Consider the following 22918-nt stretch of genomic DNA (forward strand, 5'->3'; position numbering starts at 1 on the left):
GATGCAGTGGGTCACATGGCACTATAGTTGGGTACAGTCAGGAAACAGAGTGGATGTCAGTTCAGCTCAAGTTCTTGTTTTCATTCCTCTGGCAGGTAGGGTGGGTCTTCCCACCTTAACTAGTGTAATCTAGATAATCCCTCACTGGTGTCCATAGACACCTGTCTCATAGGTGATCCCAGAGCCTGTCAGGTTGACAATACTAACCATCACACTCACCTTCTCTTATGTGCAAGGAAAAATTAATCCTGAATTCAAGAAAAGATGACAAAGAGCCCAGGAGAAGCCAGGGACTGTAATAATTCTCACATAATAACATTAAACTCTAATTTAGGACGTGGTAACAGGTTTGTGCTGGATTTCAGAGTGGATGGGCTAATGGCTTTTGTGGTCTCCTGTTTTCTCTTTCTCAACAATGTATTCCAGGAGTGTCATCCAGACCCACAGCTGTATGGAGGTGAGGAGAGAGAACCGGTTTAGTTCATAGGTCTTCAGTTGACTTGTTTCTGTTTGGAGGGCACCCTCTGCGCTTGACTCAGACGATACATTCTTTGAGCCTGATCCTGATGCTGATATCTGTAGCGTCTTAGGGGAGGTGTAGGGGGCAATGTGTGTATTTGGGATGTAGTTGCCTTCAAGGCTTTGATATGAGCCCCTCCCTTTGTATACGGACCAACCTCAATGACTGACTTCTAATGCAGAATAAGACAGAACACCAGTGTTCTATAGGACAGGAGTGGAGCAGCTTCTAACTGGTCCTGACCCTTGGGGCGCTTGGCTCTTGGAACCTAGCCGTGATAACAGGAATCTTGGGATGCTGGAAGGGTGATGTGAAAGTGTTCAAACAGTTTTAGCTATCATCCCAGCTAACATGTACCACCAACTGCCAAACAGAGTGAATGGGTCTGCAGACAGTCCCAGCCCTGAATCCAAGAGGGCTGAGCCAGTGCCAACCGAAGCAGAGGTGAGTTGTCCCTTAGGCCGTCCCAGTTGGCAGAGATACGTGTAGAAAACATATTGTCATTTTAAGCTACCACTTTTGAGGCTGGCTTGTCACATAACACTAGATAATTGGAACAAGATGGTAGTTTTAATTTGCATTTCCCTGATGACTGATACTGTTACTTTTTCACATGCCAATTGGCCCTTTAAATCTTCTCTGGTAAAGTAGCTATTCACGTTTTTGCACATTTTAATTAAACACTTTATTTTTCAGTAGTTGTAAGAATTCTTTATTATTCTGGATTCAAGTCATTTAAAATTGTCCAATTTTCTTCCTCCCTACCTGCCCTTTTCTTTTTTCTTTCCTCCTCCTCCTCCTCTTCCTTCTCCTCCTCCTCCTCCTCCTCCTCCTTTTCCTTCTCCTCTTCCTCCTCCTCCTTCATGACAAGGTATCACTGTGTCACCTATGCTGGCTTCAAATTCCCAGTCCTCCTTCATTGTGCTGGGATTACAAAGCATGTTTCCAACTTGGCTTAGAAGATCTATTTATCATTTGTCTGTCTGCTATCTATCTATTTTTAACATTATCTTGCAAAATAACAGATTTTTATATAGGGTTGAACATATATTTCATTTTGGCTGATTCTCCTCTCCTCTCCCTGCCCCTGCTCTAGTCTTTCATCCACAAGCCCCTCTTCTACTTTGCCCTATTGTCCTCTCAACCAATGGTCTCTTTTCTCCAATCTCCTGGCCTCTTATGTGCTTTCTACCACCTGGCTATTTACAAGTTAGAGGCTGGGATCCACATGTAAGTGAGATCATATAGTACTTGTGTTTCTAAGCACGTTACCTTGTTTAAAATAGTTTTCCAGTTCCATGTATTAGCCTCAAATCTTGATAATTTCATTGTCTTTACAGCTGAATAAAATTCCACTGTATATATTATCACCACATTTTCATTATCCACTCATCTCTTGATGGGCATCAGGCTGATTTCACTTCCTTTCATGAAAAGAATCATGTGATGTTTACTTTTCAGACTGTTGGCACAAACGTAAAATCGCTCAGGATCTCAATGTGGAACAGTCTAGATCAAGTTTGCCTTTGGGCATACCTGTGGAGGATTGTATGGATCATGTTAATCAGAGTAGGGAGACCTGCCCATTGTGGGTAGCTCCATTCCCTAGGCAGGGGATTCTGAATTGTATAGGAGCCAGTAAAGCATGCTGATGGTGAGCCTGCGTGCACTGCCATGTTCCTCTGTTTGTAGCTGTGATGTTCTCTTACATTTCCATTTCTTCAAGTTCTCTGCTATGACAGAATGTAACTTGGAACTGTGAACCAAAATAAAGACCTTCTCCCTTTTTGTCATGATACTAGATCATAGCAAGAGGAAGTAAAATTAAGCATAGATAAACAGGGACATGGAACTGTCTTTATAGCGGAATGCAGACTCCTTCAGCTATGTCCAGGAGAGTCATACAGCTGAGTTACATGGTAATTTACTCTGTCTCTCTCTGTCTCTCTGTCTCTGTCTCTCTCTCTCTCACACACACACACACACACACACACACACACACACACACACCCCAGTGGCTTATTTCCTGCACATCCTTACCAGCATTTGTTCCTTTAGTGGCCATCCTTACTGAGGGAAGATAGAATCTGAAAGCCGTTATTTGCATTTCTCTGATGAGTAAAACTGTTGAAGACTTTTTAAAGCACATGTGGCCATTCGTATTCCTTCTTCTGAAAACTGTTCAGATCTTTGGCCCATTTGTCGACAGGAAACTTTGTTGCCTTGATGTTTATTGTCTGCAGTTCTTTATATATGGTAGATACTGGCCCATCTGAGGTATGTCTGTTGAAGATTCTCTCCCACTCTGCAGGCTGCCTGTTTATTCTGTTGATAGCTTCTGTTTCTGGGCAGGGACTTTTACATTTCATATAGTCTACTTGGGGCTGTTTCCTGAACTGGTGTTTGAGTCAGAAATCTGCCTATTCCTATGCCCTGTGTGTGGGGTTCATCGTGAATTGAGGTTTGTGTCCGTGACAGTATGGGTGGAAGCCCCACTCTTCCGCAGCAGGGCCAGCTTGCCAGCAGCACTCATTTAAAAGGCCATTTTCCCCGGTGTTGTTTCTTGGTGCACATTCTTAATGTTGAGTCTACAAAGGCAAATCTTAATGTTTTTATAAAGCACAATTTACCAACTTTTGAGCACTTAACGATGCCCCATGCATTTTTATTTTGCATTCACAGAAGTGTTCCAAATGAAGGACTTTTGAGTGTAATGCAACTGAAGGTCAGCGGGATTGAACTGGTTCAGTGTTAAGAACTGAAGTAAGATTATAACAAGCAGCACTAGGCATTATCCAGGCATGTTTGATACCAGGGCACAGATTTTCTTTCCCCATGGAATAAATTTCAACAGAACCCATATTTGAACCTCGACTCTTTAACTAGGACTCTGGAGATGGGACTGAACCTCTAGGTCCCTAGATCTCTTCCCTAAATATGGACCTGGGCCGGCAGCTGAGCGCAAACATGCAGGTTCTTTCTTGTGTTCTCTACCCTTGAACTCAGGTCCTCCCACTCGAAAGCACTTCTGCCCGCTGACCGCTCTCCCCTGCCCAGAAATGCTGTGATTTTATTTGGTATTCTTTTCAAACACTAAGCCTACTTTCTTTCGGTGTTTATAACCAAAAAGTACTCTGTTATCTTCTATGACCTTTTAATATGTTGGTAAACATAGAAAACTGTTCACATGACCTAGCTGACATGAGAGAACGAGGGAAGGACAGACACAGGAAAGGGCTGACACATACTGAGAAGCTGTGAGCTCTGACGTGGACGCACCAACACCAGCCAGAGTCCAGAAACTCAGCACACCCCCACCCCAGCCTCCTGGGAGTCCGGAGCCACATGGCCCCCCACCCCCAGCCTCCCCGGAGTCCGGAGCCACACCGCCTCCACCATGAACTGCATCCTTAAACCATGAGACAGAATAAACCCTTCCTCTATTAGAAGTTGCTTTTTAGTCAGTGATTTCATCAAAACAAGGAAATGAACGAATGAGTACTGGATTTACCAGCTTAATGTTTTGCATCCCAGTTTCCCCGGTCTCATTTCCTCACGGCAACTTAATGATTACTTCAGTTTCTCTTGGAAATCACTTAGGCTATCACAGTTTCTAGAAGATCCAGCCATGTTCTGGGCCACCCTTGCCAACCCTACAGTGACTCTATCTGCCATTCACCCTCAGGCTATTTAAAACAGCATCCTCTGTGGGCTTGGGAGATAGCTGTAGTGCATGCTTGCAAATGGGAAGGATATGGACCCCCAAGATCTCACAGAAAAAGAAGGGTGGTGTCTACCTGTAATCCAGCACTCAGGAGGCACAGACAGCAACCGGGGGCAAGCTTCAGGTTCAATGGGAGACACTGCCTCAATAAGGTGGATAAAGATTGAAGAAGACCTCTGACAACCTGTGGGCTTCTACACACACACACACACACACACACACACACACACACACACACAGAGAGAGAGAGAGAGAGAGAGACAGAGACAGAGAGAGACAGAGACAGAGAGACAGAGAGACAGAGAGAGAGGCCAAAAAGAAAGAAAAGTAAAAAGAAAGGAAAACATCTTATGTGAACTAAGAAAAGGAACACCCACCATGCAGAGGTATATGCTCTAATCTTCCACACATACTGCCATCTGGTGGTTCCACACCCAACCATGGCCTCCATTTGTAAAACTTAGATATTAGAAAGAGAATTACAGCTCCAGATTTGGCTGTATCATGTTTGGAAACTATATACCTCTATACAACTACTTAACCCTGGCAGTGGCCCACCTGACCACACATTCTAGAATGGAGGGAAATTGCTTGTTCCAGAACACCTTCAGGGAAGCAATACCTTTGTGTGGCTTTAAAAATACATATATTTATATGTGTTTGCCCGCATGAATTTATGTGCACTGCATGCAAGAAAGAACCCTTAGAAACCAGGAAAGACCAGTGGGCATTGGGCCCACTAGATATGGAGATACAGGTTATATGTGCATCTCTCTCTCTCTCTCTCTCTCTCTCTCTCTCTCTGTGTGTGTGTGTGTGTGTGTGTGTATGTGTGTGTGTGTGTGTGTGTGCGTGTGCGCGCACGCACGCATTTGTGCGTACAGATGCTAAGAACTGGTCTCGAATACTCCACAAAGGCAGTAAGCCCTTTTAACTGCTTAGCCTTCTTTCTAGCCCATAGCTTGACATGATACAGCTCTTCATAAACAATATCCGCTAACGATCAAGAGAGGACAAGCACTCAGAACCGCCAAGATCGTCAATGCAAACCCTCAACACCAAGGAGGGCCAAAGAATGAATAAAATCACCCAAACTGAACATCAAGCTTGCATGTGGATCACAGTGGTAATTTTATTTCCACATAAATTCTGTCCGTAGAAAAGACAGAATTTCATGTAGTCTCATGTGTGTTTCTAACTCCTGCCCTGCCCAAGTCAAATACACCTCTCCAACGGGACGCACTGGTCACTTACATATCACATAAAGACATCTGAACATTGGCAGAGTCTGAGTCTGGGCGAGGCTGTGGTTACTCAGCCCTGTGCAGCAGTGGGTAGACGTATCTTTAGGAGTCAAAGAGTAAAATCCAGGATGAGTGGACACTGGGCTGGGTGGGACCTTTGCTCTCTTAGCCTCCCAAGCCTCTCTTCTGATCTGAAAATGTTACCTGAGGACTGTTCTCAAAATCAGTGTACAAAAGTGGAATGCAATACTATCAATGTTATCAGTAACTGAACGTACCAGTGTAGATATGCTGGTGACTGTGTTCTCAAAATCCAATGCTGTCTCCTCTAAAGTTGGAGGAGGTTTTCGCAGACACTGAATCATTTCATCATTTAACTACAGAAACCAGGATTTCAAACGTAAATGGCTGTGCTGGCTAGTTTTGTCAACTTGAACACAGGATAGAATCATCTCAGAAGAGAGAATCTCAATCGAGACAACTCTCCTACCAGTTTAACCTGAGGGGGAGCCTGGGATGCATTTTCTTGACTGATGATGTGGGTGGGTCCATCTCACAGTGGGTGCTTGGTTCTACGCCAGGCCCATGGTCCTGGATGGCTTAAGAAAGATGGCTGACTGAGTGAGCCATCAGTACAGGTGCATCAGACGTTGCCTTGAGTTTCTGAGACTTCCCTGTGGACCACAAGCTGTGAGATGAAACCAACCCTCTCCTTTTGGGGAGTGAGACAATGGAAAAGCAACTGGAAATCCCAGTTCTTAGGTGAATGAGTTGTAGAAGCCAGAGGGCATCCAGCATCCGGGAAGTGGGGAGATGAAGCTCTTGCAGTAGCAAAGCTATGTGCGAGCTGAAAAATGAAGACAGGAGTGTGCTGTAAACTGACGACCAATTCCACCATGCTAAACACAGACAAGCATTCCAGACCTGCCACAGCTATTGTGTTTCCAGGCTGGCTTTTATTGGGGACATTGTTCATCAGTGTGTTATGGCTCTTTTAAACACCAGCATTTTAAAATCCGAATAAAGCATGCTTCTAAGCTTTTTGGTTTTGAAATGGAGTCTCCCTATGTTGTCTACATTGGCCTCATACTGGGGATCCAAGCAATTCCTCTGCCTCAGCGTCTCATGCTTACTGCTACTTACTGATCTTTTGATGTATAAGCCCATGGTTTCACTGGAAGGGCTTGGGTGACTGTACCACAAACAGCAATATGAAAGCAGATCTCTCAGAGGAGCCATGCTTTTGGATTGTGTCTGCAGTTTTGTCATGAGGCACGAAGGAGAAGTTCCACTCGGGAAGGACAACAGCAGCTGCTGCCATTGATGCTGCCCAGGTTGATGCTTCTGTGTACGAGTGACAAAGGACGCCAGTGAGCTGTAGCAACAAGAGGTGACCTACACAACTTCCCAAGTCCCTGGTTTCATTTTCCTATCTTGTAATCAGACACAGTTGCGGGGGCGGGGGGGGGGCGATTTGGCAAATGCTACAGACAGGGTACCTGTAGCCACATCAGAGCACCAGATGGGAAAACACACATTAAATATTGGCACACTGTGGCATGGGACTGGTTTGTGATATTGCTAGTGTCTAATTAATGACTCTTAAGGTAGAAGAGGGTAATCTATATTGCTTGCTTGACACCCAAAAATTCTAACCTAACACACATATCCCCTTGCATCCACAGCAGCAGAAACATTTAGCACATCAACCCAATGTCCCGAGGCCCCAAGGCCTCAAAGCCACATCCCTGGCACTGGCTCTAAGGCTCACAGTTCTTGGTCCTGAAGACTGATTCAGTGGGCATGCTGGGAAAAGTATACAGTTTGGGGCAGGGTAGGGGTGGGACAGGGGAGGAATCTATTTTTTAAAAAAAGAAGAAAGAAAGGAGAGAAAGAGAGAAAGAAACTTGTAGACAGGTAAGCACAGCTCTCATCCCTCATCAAAGCAGCTTTATCCAGTGGGTGGAGACCATGACAGAAAGCCAGGACTGGTCAGAATGCAGAACTAGCCATGAGGTGCCCATTCCCCCAGCAGATGCATCTATAACTCAGTCTGTGTACCCAAGCTCAGGGAACCTCGTGGAAATGGAGGATGAGAGTATCTTCCACAAGACGGTGTCTTCTAAGACTGGCAAGCCACACCAATGAAATCTAACAGACCCAGCTGTCCTAAACAAGCCACTACCAGTTGACACAATGTGGATGGAGGAAATCTCACAGGGCCTGGTCTCTAAGGGAAGTGCTGTAGGCAGCCAATGACAGCTGAGGGAGAATCAGTTTTCCTCAGATGAGCCTCCTCCTAGCTACCCAACACCATGTGGTCATCCCTAAACATATATTCAAATGAGCAACACTAAGTGGGCCCAGCAGGTTGTATTTACATATTTATATGTGTGGGTCTATGTAACAATTATCAAAATTAAGAGGTCATCAGTTTGAGAGGGAGTGGGGCACAGGAGGAGGAATTGGAAAAGGAGGGGGAACGGTAATAATTCTCAAAACCGGATTCCATTGATGTCAAATGTTTGTCTAGAAATACCAGGAAGGAGGCAGCTGTTCAAAGCTGCACACATAGGAGATGCCAAAGAGAACTAGATTTAATTCAAAATTGTGTCAACCAAGAAAGCCAAAACAGAAGACCCTGGCGCTCTCCAAAAGCAGTTTCCTGGGAGGCTAATTAGCTAAATGCAAGTGGTGAGGCTAACCCTGGGTTCCCGCTCCCTTCACGCTTCCCTGGGTGTCTGCACAGATTCCCCAGCATCCCTCCTATAGGGCTCCCCATGTCAACGTGAGGGAGAGAGTCCTTTTTAAAGACTTCCACAGAAACTTCAGTCACTAATACTCTCAATTCTTGGACCAAATCCCTGATACTAAGCACACATGCAGTCCTTATTGTTTGGAACTCAGGGGACATAGAGAACAGCTGGTCACCCTTCTCTGCCTAATGCCCTTCACATTTGTGGGGGTTACACTCAAGACAGAGGCCTAGGGGCTAAGATTTGTCTGGCCAAGGCTTTATTCAGAACTGCTATTACTCAGTCTCCTGCTCTTGAATTTCAAGTGTGTTATGAATTTTGTCCCACCCCCTCCAAAGTTAATGGTTTTTCCATGGACAGGAAGTGACATTGCAGGAAGGACCCTCCTTTGCCACTCCATTCACCTCATCAGCTTTGTTATCATTTGGTTCCAGTTATTTGGGATAATTCTGTGAATGTAGAAGATGAGGCAAGCTATCCATGCCTGTAGCTCAAAGTGGGCCAGCATAGGAACGCTTTCTCAAGGATACTGGTCCACTGACTTCATTAGTCACGGGCTCTATTGACACTGTCTCCTAATCAGCGATTCGCATAAAGTAAATGGTAAACTTTGTTGAGTTGGTTTTCTCATATTGTTTCTGGCCTCTTATGTCAATTTTATGTCTGCTGCACATACAAAGATGTTGCTTCTATTTTCCTTTGCTTCTATATTAATTGCAGCTCAGCTCCCAAATAAGGTTTCACTGTATTACAATAAAAGGTCACAGTTTCATACAGCAATATACAATAAAATAATTCCCCTTTCCCCCCATGAGCACATATTACAATTTCTATGGCATCTATCTCATTGGGAAGAGCATGACAGACAGACAGACAGGCAGGCAGGCAGGCAGGCAGGCAGGCAGGCAGGCAGGAGAGAGCATGCCTCAGAAGCTTTTTAAGGACTGACTAGGGATCTTTAGACTTGGGGTGCTTCCTAAATAATATTGATAATATAATTACACTCCTTCCAGCAGCCAAGTCAGTAAGGTATTTAGCAGCTGAAGGAAGAGCATTTTCCATGCAGCAGATCACACTGTTGCTTCTAAATGCAGAAGCAAGCCCAGAAGACTCCATCTCAGGGACTGCAGGAGTCTCCCGAGCCCATCTGAAGTTGTTTTGGGACAAGCTTGACGTTCCCTGGAAGTTGTCACAGTGAACCAAAGACTGAGTTCTGGAGTTCTCTGTTTAACCTCTGGTGCTTGGATGGTCAGAATGCCTAGCCTGAACTGGCTTTATAAACAATGTTCTCTATATTTGACCTCGTGAAGGACACATTTTAAAGCACATGTAAGACCAAGGGGTGCCTACAAGTTGACCAGAAGTCCCCCGTTGTCAGTGTTGTCTTGGTAATCCCCCAACAAAGCTCCCACAAAGCTGGGGTGATGCTCAGCCCCTGTAATGAGGGGAAGACAAGCCTATGTTTAAGTGAATTTGGTGCATCCCACTGGGGTCCAGCCACTCAGTGAGACGTGTTCCTTGAATGGGGGACAGATGGTGGCCGCGGTAGTCTTTTGCTGGAATATATCTCCATAGAGGATGATGTGGCATTCAACCCCGTGATTGGGCTGATGCTGACTGCAACTCAGTCACGGTATCTAAATCACATTAAGGCCCTCTTCTGTCACTGGCTTGCCTCGAGATTTGTCTGGCTTTTTAATATCTAACTGCCGGCCTCCATGTGGGGGATTATTCTGTGCTATCAGCTCAGATTTTTATATTTTTGCCAAAATGAGCGTCTGCCCATCTTTCAGAAGTGCCATGTTCCTCACCCCCTCAAATGAGTTACACAAACTAATTATAATTAAAAGCAAACAATTACAATTAGGCCTGAGTTGAGTGGAGAGATACTTTGCTTGTCATAAGCCATTTTAAATACTCCTGATGCTGTTGTAATAGCCTTATTTGGAAGAGGAAGGGCAGGAGGACATCTCCAACAGTCCCAGTGTGAGAGAAACTAACAGCACTACAGATCTGGGACTTTGTTTGGCTAACACAGGAACGACACACGCCTATGAGCTAGGTTACGACACTTGGTTTAGTAACCTGCCTCTCTTTGTAGACTTACTCCCAGCAACCGCCATCAGACTTCAGACAGGCCTCCACCATCAGCATCGCAGTCAGCTTTTGTCTTCTTCTCACCAACAGCAGACCACAGCTGCGCGTATTAACAACTCTGCCTTATGCTGCTCATAACCTGCTTCACATAAGAAGGGATAAGATAACTGGAGTAACTCTTTCCCTACTGATGAGTGCCCAGGAAGGGATGTGCCTACTAATCTCCCTTGGTCTCAGAACTTCAACTCATAGCTGATTTTCAGAATTTACTATTTCAAATTTTCTGAATCAGTAATGGGAAAACAAAAAATGAAACAGAAAAGGTAGAAAAGAAGTGACCTGACGGAAGTGCTGGGAACTAAACCGGCGGTGGTTTGCAAGAGCAGCCAGGTGGAGTGGCTCACACCTTCCACCCCAGCACTTGGGAGGCAGAGGCAGGCAATCTCTATGAGTTGAAGGCTGGCCAGGGCTACACAGAGGCCCTGTCTTGAAAACCAACCAACCAACCAACCAACCACACAAAGTGGTGAGGGCTCTTGAACAGTGAGCACCACTCCAGCTTTGGCAGGCAGGTCTCCGGGGAGGACATTTTATAGGGACCTAACTTAGGGCCTGAAGAATAACTTTAATCACATCACTAGTGGGTCTCTTTCTTTCTCCTCCCATATCCTTTGAAAGTACAATGTCTTGGAATTTTTTCAAATTTCCTACTTATTGCTACCATCAAATTACCCAAGAATTGGATCAAGTAATAGATGATATGTAAGTAAGCAGGCCCTGTGTACTGCTCATGTAGTGCACGTAATGATAAAAACAAAACAGACAGACACAGCCAAGGGGCAGTGGCCTGGATTATAGGTCGAGGGGAAGTGTCTCCTCCGACTTGTCCCTCTATACAGTAAGGGCAGTTTCTGCTTCCACCAAAGACCAAGAACCAGCCTTGACTCCCACACCCGTGAACTTACACCAAAGGAAAGACAGGCAAAGCCAAATCAGCACAAAACCAAAGCTACAAATAAACAAACAAACAAACAGCCTAGAAGGAATCCTTTTTGTAAAACTTTCTGCTAACTTGAAAAATTTCACCCAAACACACGGCCCACAGCCAGACCCTGCAAGTGGCATTCCTCGTGAGTAGTGAAGACTGCGGTCTGATAAAACGTCGAAATGGGAGTGTGCTGCTCAAGTGTCTGTAGGGCAGACAATCTGAATGCGCTCTGTGGCAGCTGAGTGAAGGGCCCTGGACCTGAATTCCAGCCTCACTGTTCATCAGCCCTTAGGCAGCTGAGCTTCATGTCACTGAAAAGATGATACTTTCTAATTCAGAGGATTGCTATTCTTATAGCAATAAGGTAGGATCAATATCCATAAGACATTTACAGCACTAACAGGCACAAGCCAGGTGTGCACCGGGCATGCACCAGCTATGCAGCAACAGATTATCCTGTCCGGATGGAGGTACCCTGCGGTAACATGTTATCCTGTCTGACCACGAGAAGTTTTGCTTTAGAAAGAAGAGCAGAAATGGGTAATGGCTGGAAAAGACACTGAGAGCCCTCAGTGGGAAGGAAGATCCCTGCTCGTTTCAAGATGGGAGCACAGAACCCTGGAAGTGTGGTGGGTCGGTTAACTGGGGTTGGGATTTGGACGAAGCTCACAGGTGAGCAGGTGAGAGGTTTGGAGAGCATTTGGGAAGTTTGTTGATACAGGACCCGGGGACAGTTTGGGCAAAGGAGGAAGGCACAGCGTGGGAGACCAGGGCCCAGTGGAAAGCTGGAAACAGCAACACATTACAGGCCCCCATGAGGTTCAAGTTTTACCAGGTCAGGGTATATGGGAATGTAAGTCTAGAAGAGTGTGGACACTGAGCTCAAGTTATTGATAAAAAGATTAGCATGGCCTTGAAAGTCCTGGGCCACAGCAGGGTGCAGAAACCTGTTAGAGCCTGGTTGACTGTCTCTTCCCTCCCGTGGCCTAAAGGCCTGAGCCTCAGCAGCTAAGAACCCTTTCTGCTCCTGCAGAGTGCCTGGGTTGGATCCCTAGGATCCACATCATTTTGTAACAAAATGAAATCCTACTTCAGAAATAGCATTACTAAGGGTCTAGATGTAGGATGTGTGTGTGTGTGTGTGAACTGCATGCATGTAGGTACCCACAGAGGCAGGAGAAAATGACACGGAAACTGGAGTTACAAGCAGCTGTGAACCACCACGTGAGTGCTGGGAGCCAAGCCTGGGTCCTCTGCAGGAGCAGTGAGTGCTCCTAAGTGTTGAGCCCTCTCGCCAGCCCCTGGAGTAGAGTCTCAAATGCCAGCTTTAAAAGCAGATGTTCCCATAAGGACAGGAACGTCTCAAGTACAGAGCAGAATCAAGAGGGAAGATCTGAAAATTGATAAACACATAATGGGAGTCTTGGAAGGAGAAAGGGGAATAAGTAGGGAAAAGTTATTCACTGGGTTAAGGCAGAAAATTTTATCTGAATTAAGAATAAGCCTGGAGTCTGCTCATTCAATTTCAGGCTAGGTTGAACACACACACACACACACACACACAAATGCCTGTGCACCACACAGATGGGGAGAGAGAATGCTTGGTAAAGTTCCTGAATGCTAGATTTATAGAAATCTTGTAAATACACAGGCAGAAAGACTAAATTACTTAAGGAAAAATGTCTACCTGGCAATGAACAACCAACCACCCATATACCCTGAGGGAGGACTACTCAACCTGTTCTTCACCTTCTGAAGCAAAAGGAAAACAGGAACTAGGAATGAAACCTTAACTCAGAATGAGACAGAGATACTGGAGAACCGGATAGATTTACATTTAAATGCAGGATTTTGCTGGGGCGTGGTCACACACACCATTAGTGCCAGAGCTCATGGCGGCAGAAGCAGATCCTGGCTTAAATAGCAAGTTCAAAGCCAGCCAAGAATACAGAGTAAGAAACTGACTCAAAGACACACCAATGAAGGAACGAACAGACAGCGATGGGATTTCTCAGGATTATGAAAACGGGGTCTCAGGACTTTAAAACAGACGGGAGTGAAGTCACTGTCAAGATCGCACCATGAGCAGGTGCTGAAGGTATTACTGAACAGAGGGTAGTAAAGTGGCTGAGCACATTTTAAAAAGAACAAAGTCTGTTTTGCCAGTTATGAATCTGTAACAAAATGAGCACTGCTCTGACTTAGAAAAGAGAAAGAAAAAGAACAGGTCAGTGGAACCCATTTCAGATCAGTCCCCAGGTTACTAGAGAGTTTACTACCTGACAGTAAATGGGGGCAGCACTGCTGACTGCCCTGGGAAGGAGACAGATGTGGACTGGAGGCCACCAAGGATCCCAGGAACTTTAGAAAGCACGCATCTCAGATGAGACCAGAGGTGTTTCTAACAGTGTGGCAGGAGTAAGTACACCCAGCCAAGTCTCCACATGAACGGGGATGCGCTGTATTCGTCTCAGAGGGAGTGAAGTGGTAAAATCGACCTATGTGCTCACGACATAAGGCAAGCCTAGAAGACACGCAACAGGAGGGGGGAAAAGACAGCTTTCTTTTGGTCTCTGAAATACCAAACAATCTACTAAGTAGATTAAATAGTTATCGACTTCTACACACTTAAAACAAAGTCTGGAAATGTAAAAAGCAAAGCTAAGGCTGGGGAGAAATGACCCAAGCTGCCCCAATACCAAGGCCCTAACCAATCTTTCTGAATCCAACAGGTAAAGCAAAAGCCATAGGACATTGTATGGACAATGTTAATGGCTCCGCTTAAATCCTGAATATGTATATTTCAGTAATCTAAAATCCAGAGTTTGTTTTCAAATATAATTATTACTAATATATACATTTGCATGTTAAATCCTGAGAAAGTTTTTACAAACTCCCCTGTATTGGTTATTTTTATGTCAACTTGACTCAAGCTATAGTCATTTGAGGAGGGAATGGCCATAAGATCCAACTGTAAGTCATTTTCTTAATTAGTGATTGATGGGGGAGGCCCAGCCTATTGTGGGTGATACCATCCCTGGGCTGTGGTCCTGGGTTCTACAAAAAAAAAAGCAGGCTGACCGAGCCATGGGGAACAGGCCAGGAAGCAGCACCCTCGGTGGTCTCTGCATCAGCTCCTGCCTCCAGGGTCCTGCTCTGCTTCAGTTCCTGTCCTTGCTTCCTTTAGCATCATACTACAATGTGGAAGTGTGAGCCAAATAAACTTTCCTCCATAACTCGCTTTTGGACATGGCATTTCACCCCAGCATCAGAAACCCTAACTAGGACACCCCAAGTAGAAATCGGTTAAAGATTAAATCAATGCTGAGCTAGCGTGTAATAAGTGAACCACGACATCTCTAATGCATCTAAGTCTGCAATGAGGTCAAATGGATGCCCACAGCAAACAACTCCCCTCGTGTTTACTAGACATACAAAACAAAACCAGAAATGATAAAAACTGAGCTAATGAAAGTAGGAAAAAAGTTTAATGACTTGATTAATGATTGTAGAAGGAAGAGTTCCTGGGTGAGAACCAAGTCCGTAGGGAGGCAGTAAGCTGCAGAGTGTGAAGACTTTCAAAACGTGGATAAGGTCAAACCTCACAACATCTTTTGAGGCGAGCCCAACTTAGTTTAACACAAAATCCAGACAAGTAAAACAGAAGTACAGATCAAATTTACCCATAAACATCTATAAAAGTTTTCAATAAAATAGATGTAAATCAAGCTCACAATATTAAGGTAGGGAGAAATTTAGAGATGGGATTACTTGTATTTTATTAACATCAGCAAGTTAAAGAAAACCCACACGGCAATCTAAAAAATGGTGGAGAAGCCCTTGCTGAAGCTGATATAGCTTTCTTCACCACAGTGGGCAAAATCTCACGGAGAGAGAATCACTTGTAAGCATCACCAGTCAATAAAAAAGGCCAATGGCCAATGCGCTGAGGCAGGAAGTAGGAGGTGGGACACTGACAGGAAGAGAGGATTCTGGGAAACAGTGAGTGGAGCTAGAGGTCAGACTCTGAGCAGAGGTAACAGCCGCATGGATGAACTCAGGACAGAATGAAGGCGAGATTTGGCTGGAGGGCTGAAGAGACAGATGGACAGACGCCAGCAGGGAGCTGAACTCAGGACAGAGTAAATAGGATTCGCCCCTGATTTGGACACAAGAAGCTGAGAACAGGTAACTATAACTATGTGGAAGAATAGTTTGAACAGGTTAAATAAGTTACTAACTTGTACAAGAGAACAAGCTATCTTAGGCTGCTTGTGGCCAGGGCATTTATTACTAAATAATTAATCTCAGGGACGTCTTGCCGGGAGCAGGGGCTGGAGAGAAAAAAAACCAGATTTATTTTTTAACAGTCTTGTCCAGTAAGAACCAAGGTGAGGTACACGTTTGCCTATTAGAGAGTCACAAGCAAAAGAGCGACGGAGCTGTCTCCTTGTACACACAAGACAACATGAAACCTGTAAACCAACAGGCACTGCCACAATCTTCCCAATGATACAACTGACAAGTTTCAAGGGAATTAAGTGAAATATACAAGAGTTCAGCAAGATGAAAGCCACGGAAGCCAATACAGACAAATACTGGCACACAAGAGAATCATAGCCACACATCCTAGCAGCAAAACTCGGAGAGCATTTAGGGAGGAAATCTTATTTACAATAGTAAGAAATCTAAAACATACACAGATAACTTCAAAGAAAACGTGTCATTTTCTGTAAAGACAACAAGGCTTTCCTGCCACATACAATCATAAAGCAAGATCCTACCAGGCTCTTCTGCAAGACTGTGCCGTCGCCATCCCCGGAGTACAGCGTCCTTCCCAGTGTCTCCTCAGGGCTCCATAGCCATTTGTCAAGAGCACAACAAAGGAGAAATGAATTTTATTGGTCTTTAAATTTCCCTTTATGTTTCTGACTCGCTCTGTCATTGGCTAAGTGTTTTACTAGATGTAAACTCTATACCAGAGATCTTCAAAGGGAACAGAGGTGAAAAAAACATACAAAATCCCCACTTGGAAAAAATTATATAAGGATTTCCTAAAATGCTCAATGAATATGGGGCTGAAGAGGCAAGCATGTCCGTTCTTCCTGACCAGTTTCCAGAACCTAAAACTACGTGTAGCTCCAGCTCTGGGGGATCTGATGCCCTCTTCTGGTCTCTAAAGTTCACATAAACAAAAATAAAGCTTTTTTAAAATGTTGAATTAATATTTCACATAAGCATTAAACAAGACAGTGAAGAAATGTTGAGCCAAAATCTAAAGAAGAGAAACCTGTTCAGCCCCTTGCAGGGAAACCTGTTTTTTTCCTCAGGATAAGACCTAGAAAGAAAGCTTGGAAACTAGGTTGGATCTCATGGTCACAGGGGACCAATCAAGACAAAACCAAACAGCACATAAACTAGGTTTGCCACGATCGAGATCTTACTGCCTGTGGGCCATTTGATTAGGCCAAATAAACGCAAAAGGTGCCTTACCCTGATCTAAAGCAGTAACACCTGAACACTTGGCAGAAGTGAGTAAAAAGAAGTGAGTAAAAAAAAGGTAAAGATGCTCTTGGGGGGTGGGGGCAGACGGATGGTTCAGCGGTTATGTTCTTATAGCTCTTGCAGAAGACGCAGGCTTGATACCCAGCGCTGACACAGTGGTTTCCACCCACCCATAACTCCAGTTCCAGGGGATTTGCCACTCTCTTTTAACCTCCGCTGGTAGCAGGCACACGTGTGCTACACATGCACGTATGCAGGAAAAACATTCAAACATATAAGTCCTTCTTGAAAGGAAACTAGCTATAGAATCTGATCCACAGCTATTTCAGATTCCAGATTTTTCTGGCCCAAAGGTGTGTGTGTGTGTGTGTGTGTGTGTGTACCTAAAACAGTAAAGTGTCTCTAAAGAGAGAACCAGACAATATTCTAGGCCTCCATTAACAGTACAAAATTAGGACATCAGTGGGCAGGCTCAACTGGAGCTGTGAAATGAAGAAAGGTCAAGCGGTCAACAGACAAAACGTGGCTGACGTCGGCTGACAGGCTGTCCTCTACAGTCTGAGTGCACCACACAAGTCATACATATAAAAACATTTAAAAGCAAGGCTATAAATATCCCACAGAGTGGAATGAGGACTTAACATCTATTTAATTGGAATCTCAAAAGAACAAGAGGAAAAAATAAAAGTTTAGCGATAAGAAATTTCCAGACTTCAAAAGAAATCCCAAACTTGACAATTAAAAAAAAATCCTCACATACATAGAGTATATGAATTTAAAAAACTAGCATTAAGTATAAATATCTTAGGGCTGGCCAGGGAATTTAGGCAAGCTTGCATTTCTTCCTTTGTTTTTAGAGACAGGGTGGTGGTGGGGAGTTTTCTGAGGGGACGTGGCTCCGAATGTAGACCAAGAGGACCTCACAGAGATCTGCTTGCCTCTGCCTCTTTTCGATGGGATCAAAGGCATGGGCCACCGCACCTAGACCTATATATAGCTTATTTTAAAATGAGCAACAGCTGTCTTGGAAGGGGCAGGTGGATAATGGTAGAGAAACAAGATCACTGCAGTGTGTCTGTTAATTGCCAATCTACAACTCCACACTCCAGGGTTAACTGGGTGATGGTGGTGGACACCCAATGCTCAGGAGGCAAAGATACGCAGACCTCTGAGAGTTCAATACCAGCCTGGTCTACACAGAGACCCAGTCTCAAACAAACAAAACCCCACACCAAACCACAACAAAAAAGAATTAGTGAAGGGGCTGGAGAGGCGCCTCAGTGGTTAAGAGTGCATGCTGCTCTTGCAAGGGACCAGAGTTTGGATTCAAGCAGGGTCTTAGTTAGGGTTTTACTGCTGTGAGCAGACACCATGACCAAGGCAACTCTTATAAAGACAACATTGAATTCGGGCTGGTTTACAGGTTCAGTCCATTATCATCAAGGCAGGAGCATGGCAGCGTTCAGGCAGGCATGGTGCAGGAGGAGCTGACAGTTCTACATTTTCATCTGAAGGCAAACAGGAGAAGACTGGCTTCCAGGCAGCTAGGATGAGGGTCTTAAAGCCCATGCCCACAGTGACTTGCCTACTTCAACAGGGCCACACCTCCTAATAATGTCACTCCCTGAGCCAGGCATATTCAAACCGCCACAGAGTCTACCTGGAAAAGCCATGTGAAGTGTCTTGGAGGCTAACTGAAGTGCAGCTGACATTACAGCACCTTAACATACAAAGTCATATACTGTTTCATCCATCTCTCAAAACTGAGCAAAACAGCAAGAATTAGAGCTGTTAAATAAGTGAATGTCAAGACCAGAGTCCCTTAACCCATCTTCCATCCGACACGGTAGGATGTGACGAGGTGCGCTTTCTGAACAACTGCCATTCCCATGTAAAGCCTCCACTGTGACAGCACACCAGCTCTTTGATGTACCAGTTAGAGAACTAGCCGGGGCTGTTCTAGCTTATTTACCTGTTCATGCTGCCGTGGACAACCCCGCACTTACGCACAGGTGGGCTGCACAGCTAAACTCAATGGGTTAAAAAAATGCAAGAAAAAAAAATGAAGACCTGAATTTGGGAGAAATATGTTAGAAGGATCAGGGAAGAGTTGAGGGGAAGGGAGTGGGGTGGATATCAGCTCCAACCTCTGGAGCCATGCATCATCTGTTCAATGCTGTTCCCTCAACACTCTCAAGCTCTTCAGCCTACCTGACCTCAGAACTGACTCCCTCAAGCAGTGATCAACGTTTTGGAGGAACCTGAAAGTACAAAAAAGGCTGCCAGGCAAGGTAGCACACATTTTTAATCCCAGTGCCTAGGAGGCAGGGGCAGGTGAATCTTTGAGGTCAAGGCCAGCCTGGTCTACAGAGAGTTCCAGAGAGGCCGTGGTGTGTGCGCGTGTGACTATGAGTGTGAATAAGCAAGTGCAGAGGCTGCTTCTTACTCTCCCAATCAACTTGGAAGCTTCACTCCAACATCATCAATCAAAGCAGGGGATAAGGACTGGCGTGAGGACCCGCCCAGCTCCTCACAGACTGCCATGCTAAATGTCACAAGCAAAGTGGAAAACCCCCACAAAACTACTCAGACGAAGTCAGATCTGGCAGATATCAACTTGTCTACTATGGGCTCAAAATCAACGTTTAGGAAAGACAAAAATCTCCAAGGTCAATGAAAAGCAGCAGGCTCCAATTTTCTCAGACCCAGATCAATGGGTTACAAAAAGAGAAAAGGGAAAAAAATACAATGGACAAGCTGCATTAGGGTTGCCTGTTGAAAACAGGAGGTGGGGAGCCGGGTGATTATGGTCAAGACACACTGTTGACATATATGAAACTGCCAAAGAATAAGCTATTCTACTAGAAGTCAAGGGACAGAAAAACTTCCAAATATATACAGAGAAATGGCTATCCAGATGCAACAGGAATTCAGATTGCCAGACATAGCCAGAGCAACCTGTCCATAACACACTACATCAGCATGTCAACCTTAGGGCAAACACATCAGGTAACACACATCTCTTACTAGTAATCCTCACAGCCAGCAAACCTTGGGATAAGCATTTCAAGCCATGAAGGAAATAACTGCCAAAAAAGATTGCCATGTCCAGCAGGTCTATCTTTTAAAGTTGACAGAGAAAAAGTCACTGCTAGACAAGTACAAACTAAGGCAGTTTAGAAACCACCAAGTAGGTGACATTTATTGGAGTACCATATACATCGAAGATAGCTGCAGTCACAGTTAAGTTCCATAGGAACAGTGTATGTGTATGAACACAGGCAGCCAGCCAGAGCAGATCTGAGCCTCCACATCCTTTCACCACATTTCGACTTCTCCCTTGCTGCTCTGCACTTTGCTATGTAGAGGAGCAAGCTCCTGCATCTCTCCCGGACATCTCCATCCCACCCTGGCCCCCCATGCCTCCACTAGGGCTGGGAGCAGGGACACCGAGGGTCACTGATCCTAACCCAGCCCCTAACCGCCCCCCCCCCCCGAGTAGGCATAGCCTCTTCCTGTCATCCCAACTGCCATGACACTTCAAAAGTGGCCTCCACTTCACAGGGCCTCCACCGAGGTCAAGAACAAGATTGAATCCACGTATTGACAGGCAGAGGAAAAATCTGTGCAACTGGCATAAAACTCTGCAAACTCCTACACAAGCTACAGCCAGGCTCTGTGAAGAAATTAAACAAATCTGCAATAAACTAGCCTCAGTTGGAGACTACTGGCAACCTTATTAAAGCTATTCAGGCTTACAGTATGATCTTTTTTAGAATAGCAACATAACCCAAGCTCAGACTATGTTGGTAGATCTAGCAGATCTGGTGAAAACAAAGGATTCCATACAACCATTGACACTGGAACTAAGTACACAGAAAAACAAATATGTTTTGATAAAGGCAAATTAAAGGCTAGCCATAGTGTAATTGGTTTATAGATGGGAACCAACAAATGTGCCAGCCAGGCTGGGATCTTATACCAGATACCAAGAGATATACCAGGTACCAAGAGAAACATCTACTTCTAGAGGCTAACATTACAGCCACTGGACAAGTCAACTCTTTCTCTACAGATGGGTACCAACAAAATTGTTTCCAAGACAGGAATGATTGTGTATAGCCTTGAGTGGCAAGTATATGTCCCCAAGTACTGTGCTGCCCTCACAGAACCTGTCCTTCAAAATGGAAGCCAGGGCATAGGAACAAATGGGTCAGAAGTCAGTGACAGCAATTATCCAGCAGACTACCCATATGAATATCATGGTGGGAAGTATGGCAGCATTTGGGCAGACAGGGTGCTAGAAGGAGCTGAGGGTTCTACATGTTAACCCAAAGGCAGCCAAGAGGAGACTAGATTCCACATTGGGCGGAGATTGAGCATAGGAGACCTTCAAAGTCTACCTCTACAGTGACACACTTCCTTCAAAAAGGCCCCACCTATCCCAACAAGGCCACACCTCCTAATTGTGCCACTCTCTATGGGTCAAGCATTCAAACACATGAATCTTTGGGGGCCATACCTATTCAAACCACCACATAGCCCCCACAAGCTTGCAGCCATGTAGTCCAATTTCACAAGTCCCCATAGTCCACCACAGTCTCAATAATGTTTAAAAGTCCAAAGTTTAAAATCTCTTCTGAGATTTATGCAATCTAACTGTAATCACAAAGCAGGTCACATACTTCCAACATACAGTGGCATAGGGTATATATTACCATTCCAAAACATAGGCAAGGGAGCATATAATACTGGGCCAAAGAAAGACTGAAACCCAGCAGAACAAACTCCAAACTGCATCACCATGTCTGATGTCAATGTACCCTGCAGATCTCCAACTCCTTTCAGTCCTGTTGACTGCAGCACACTTCTTTCTCCCATGGGCTGGTTCCACTCCCAATTAGCAGCTTTCCTTGACAGGTATCCCATGACTCTGGCATCTCCAACATCTTGGAGTCTCCAAGGCAATCCAGGGTTCACCTTCATAGCTTCACACAACAGCCTTGTATAGTTTCACACAATGGTCTCTCTGGGCCTCTATACAGGAACAGCCCTGACACATGCCTGGCCTCTGTGGCTTTCCTTAGTTGCAGTGAGAAATTCCATCCTTGATTCTAAAGCCAGAACCACACAGCCAGTTCTGCTGCTTGCTTGGGCTGGAAGATGGCCCTCTCATTCAATTACATCTTGACCAGCATTGTTTGCCATGGTTTCCTTCACTGCCCAAGCTTTACTGTCATGGAACCTGCTCTGCAGACCAGGCTGGCCTTGAACTCAGAGGTCTGCATGCTTGTCTCCTGCCTGAGTGCTTAAAGCATTCCACTGTCAGGACTATCATAGCAATACCTAAGTTCCCGTACCAACTTCTGACTCACTGTTGGCTTCTATGTCTGTAAAAAGACACCATGCCGCAGCAACTCTTATAAAGGACATTTAATTGGATCTGGCTTACAGTTTCAGAGGATCAGTCCATTGGGAAGCATGGCAGCATCAAAGCAGACATGGTGCTGGAGAAGGAGCTGATAATTCTACATCTTGTTCCAAAGGCAGCCAGAAGTCTGGATTCCACACTGGCCAGAGCTTGAGCAAAGTCCACCCACACAGTGATATACTCCCTTCAACAAGGTCACACCTACTCCAGCAAGGCCACACCTTCCAATAGTGTCCCTCCCTACGGGCCAACCATTTAAAACACATAAATCTCTGGGGGGTCACACATATTCAAACCACCACAGAGAGCTAGGAAGAAACCAAACATTCCCAGTATAGCAAACTAGCATACTCCTCATACTAACAGGTAGGAAAGAAAAATGAGTAATAAAACCATCCAGAAAACAAACAGTAAAATCACAAAAAAATTAGCCTCTCTCAGCAATAGTTTAAAATGTAACAAAACAAAAACAGTCCACAGAGAGATGCAGACAAGCTGACGATTAAAAAGTGGAAACCAGTTGCCAATGCAATGACTCTGTGGGTAAGGCCACTGGCTGCCATACTGGATAAGCAGAGTCAGACCCCTGGAATCTACGTGGTGGAAGGAGAGACCTGACATATATAACTCTCCTTTTACCACATGTGCCATGG

The 22918-nt window shown here is 45.0% G+C and overlaps 1 long non-coding RNA gene and 1 pseudogene across 1 annotated transcript; one reads left to right on the forward strand and one right to left on the reverse strand.

Annotated features, from left to right (window-relative positions):
- Positions 1–3057: 3057 nt before the first annotated feature.
- Gm42145 lies at positions 3058–18245 on the reverse strand. Its single transcript, XR_001784911.1, has 2 exons — positions 16114–18245; positions 3058–10480 (listed from the first exon to the last, which is right to left on the reverse strand). It is a non-coding gene; the product is annotated as a predicted gene, 42145 (long non-coding RNA).
- Gm17937 (predicted gene, 17937) lies at positions 20397–21101 on the forward strand (annotated as a pseudogene).

Source organism: Mus musculus, chromosome 5, assembly GCF_000001635.26.
Source record: "Mus musculus strain C57BL/6J chromosome 5, GRCm38.p6 C57BL/6J".
Taxonomy (NCBI): Eukaryota; Metazoa; Chordata; class Mammalia; order Rodentia; family Muridae; genus Mus; species Mus musculus.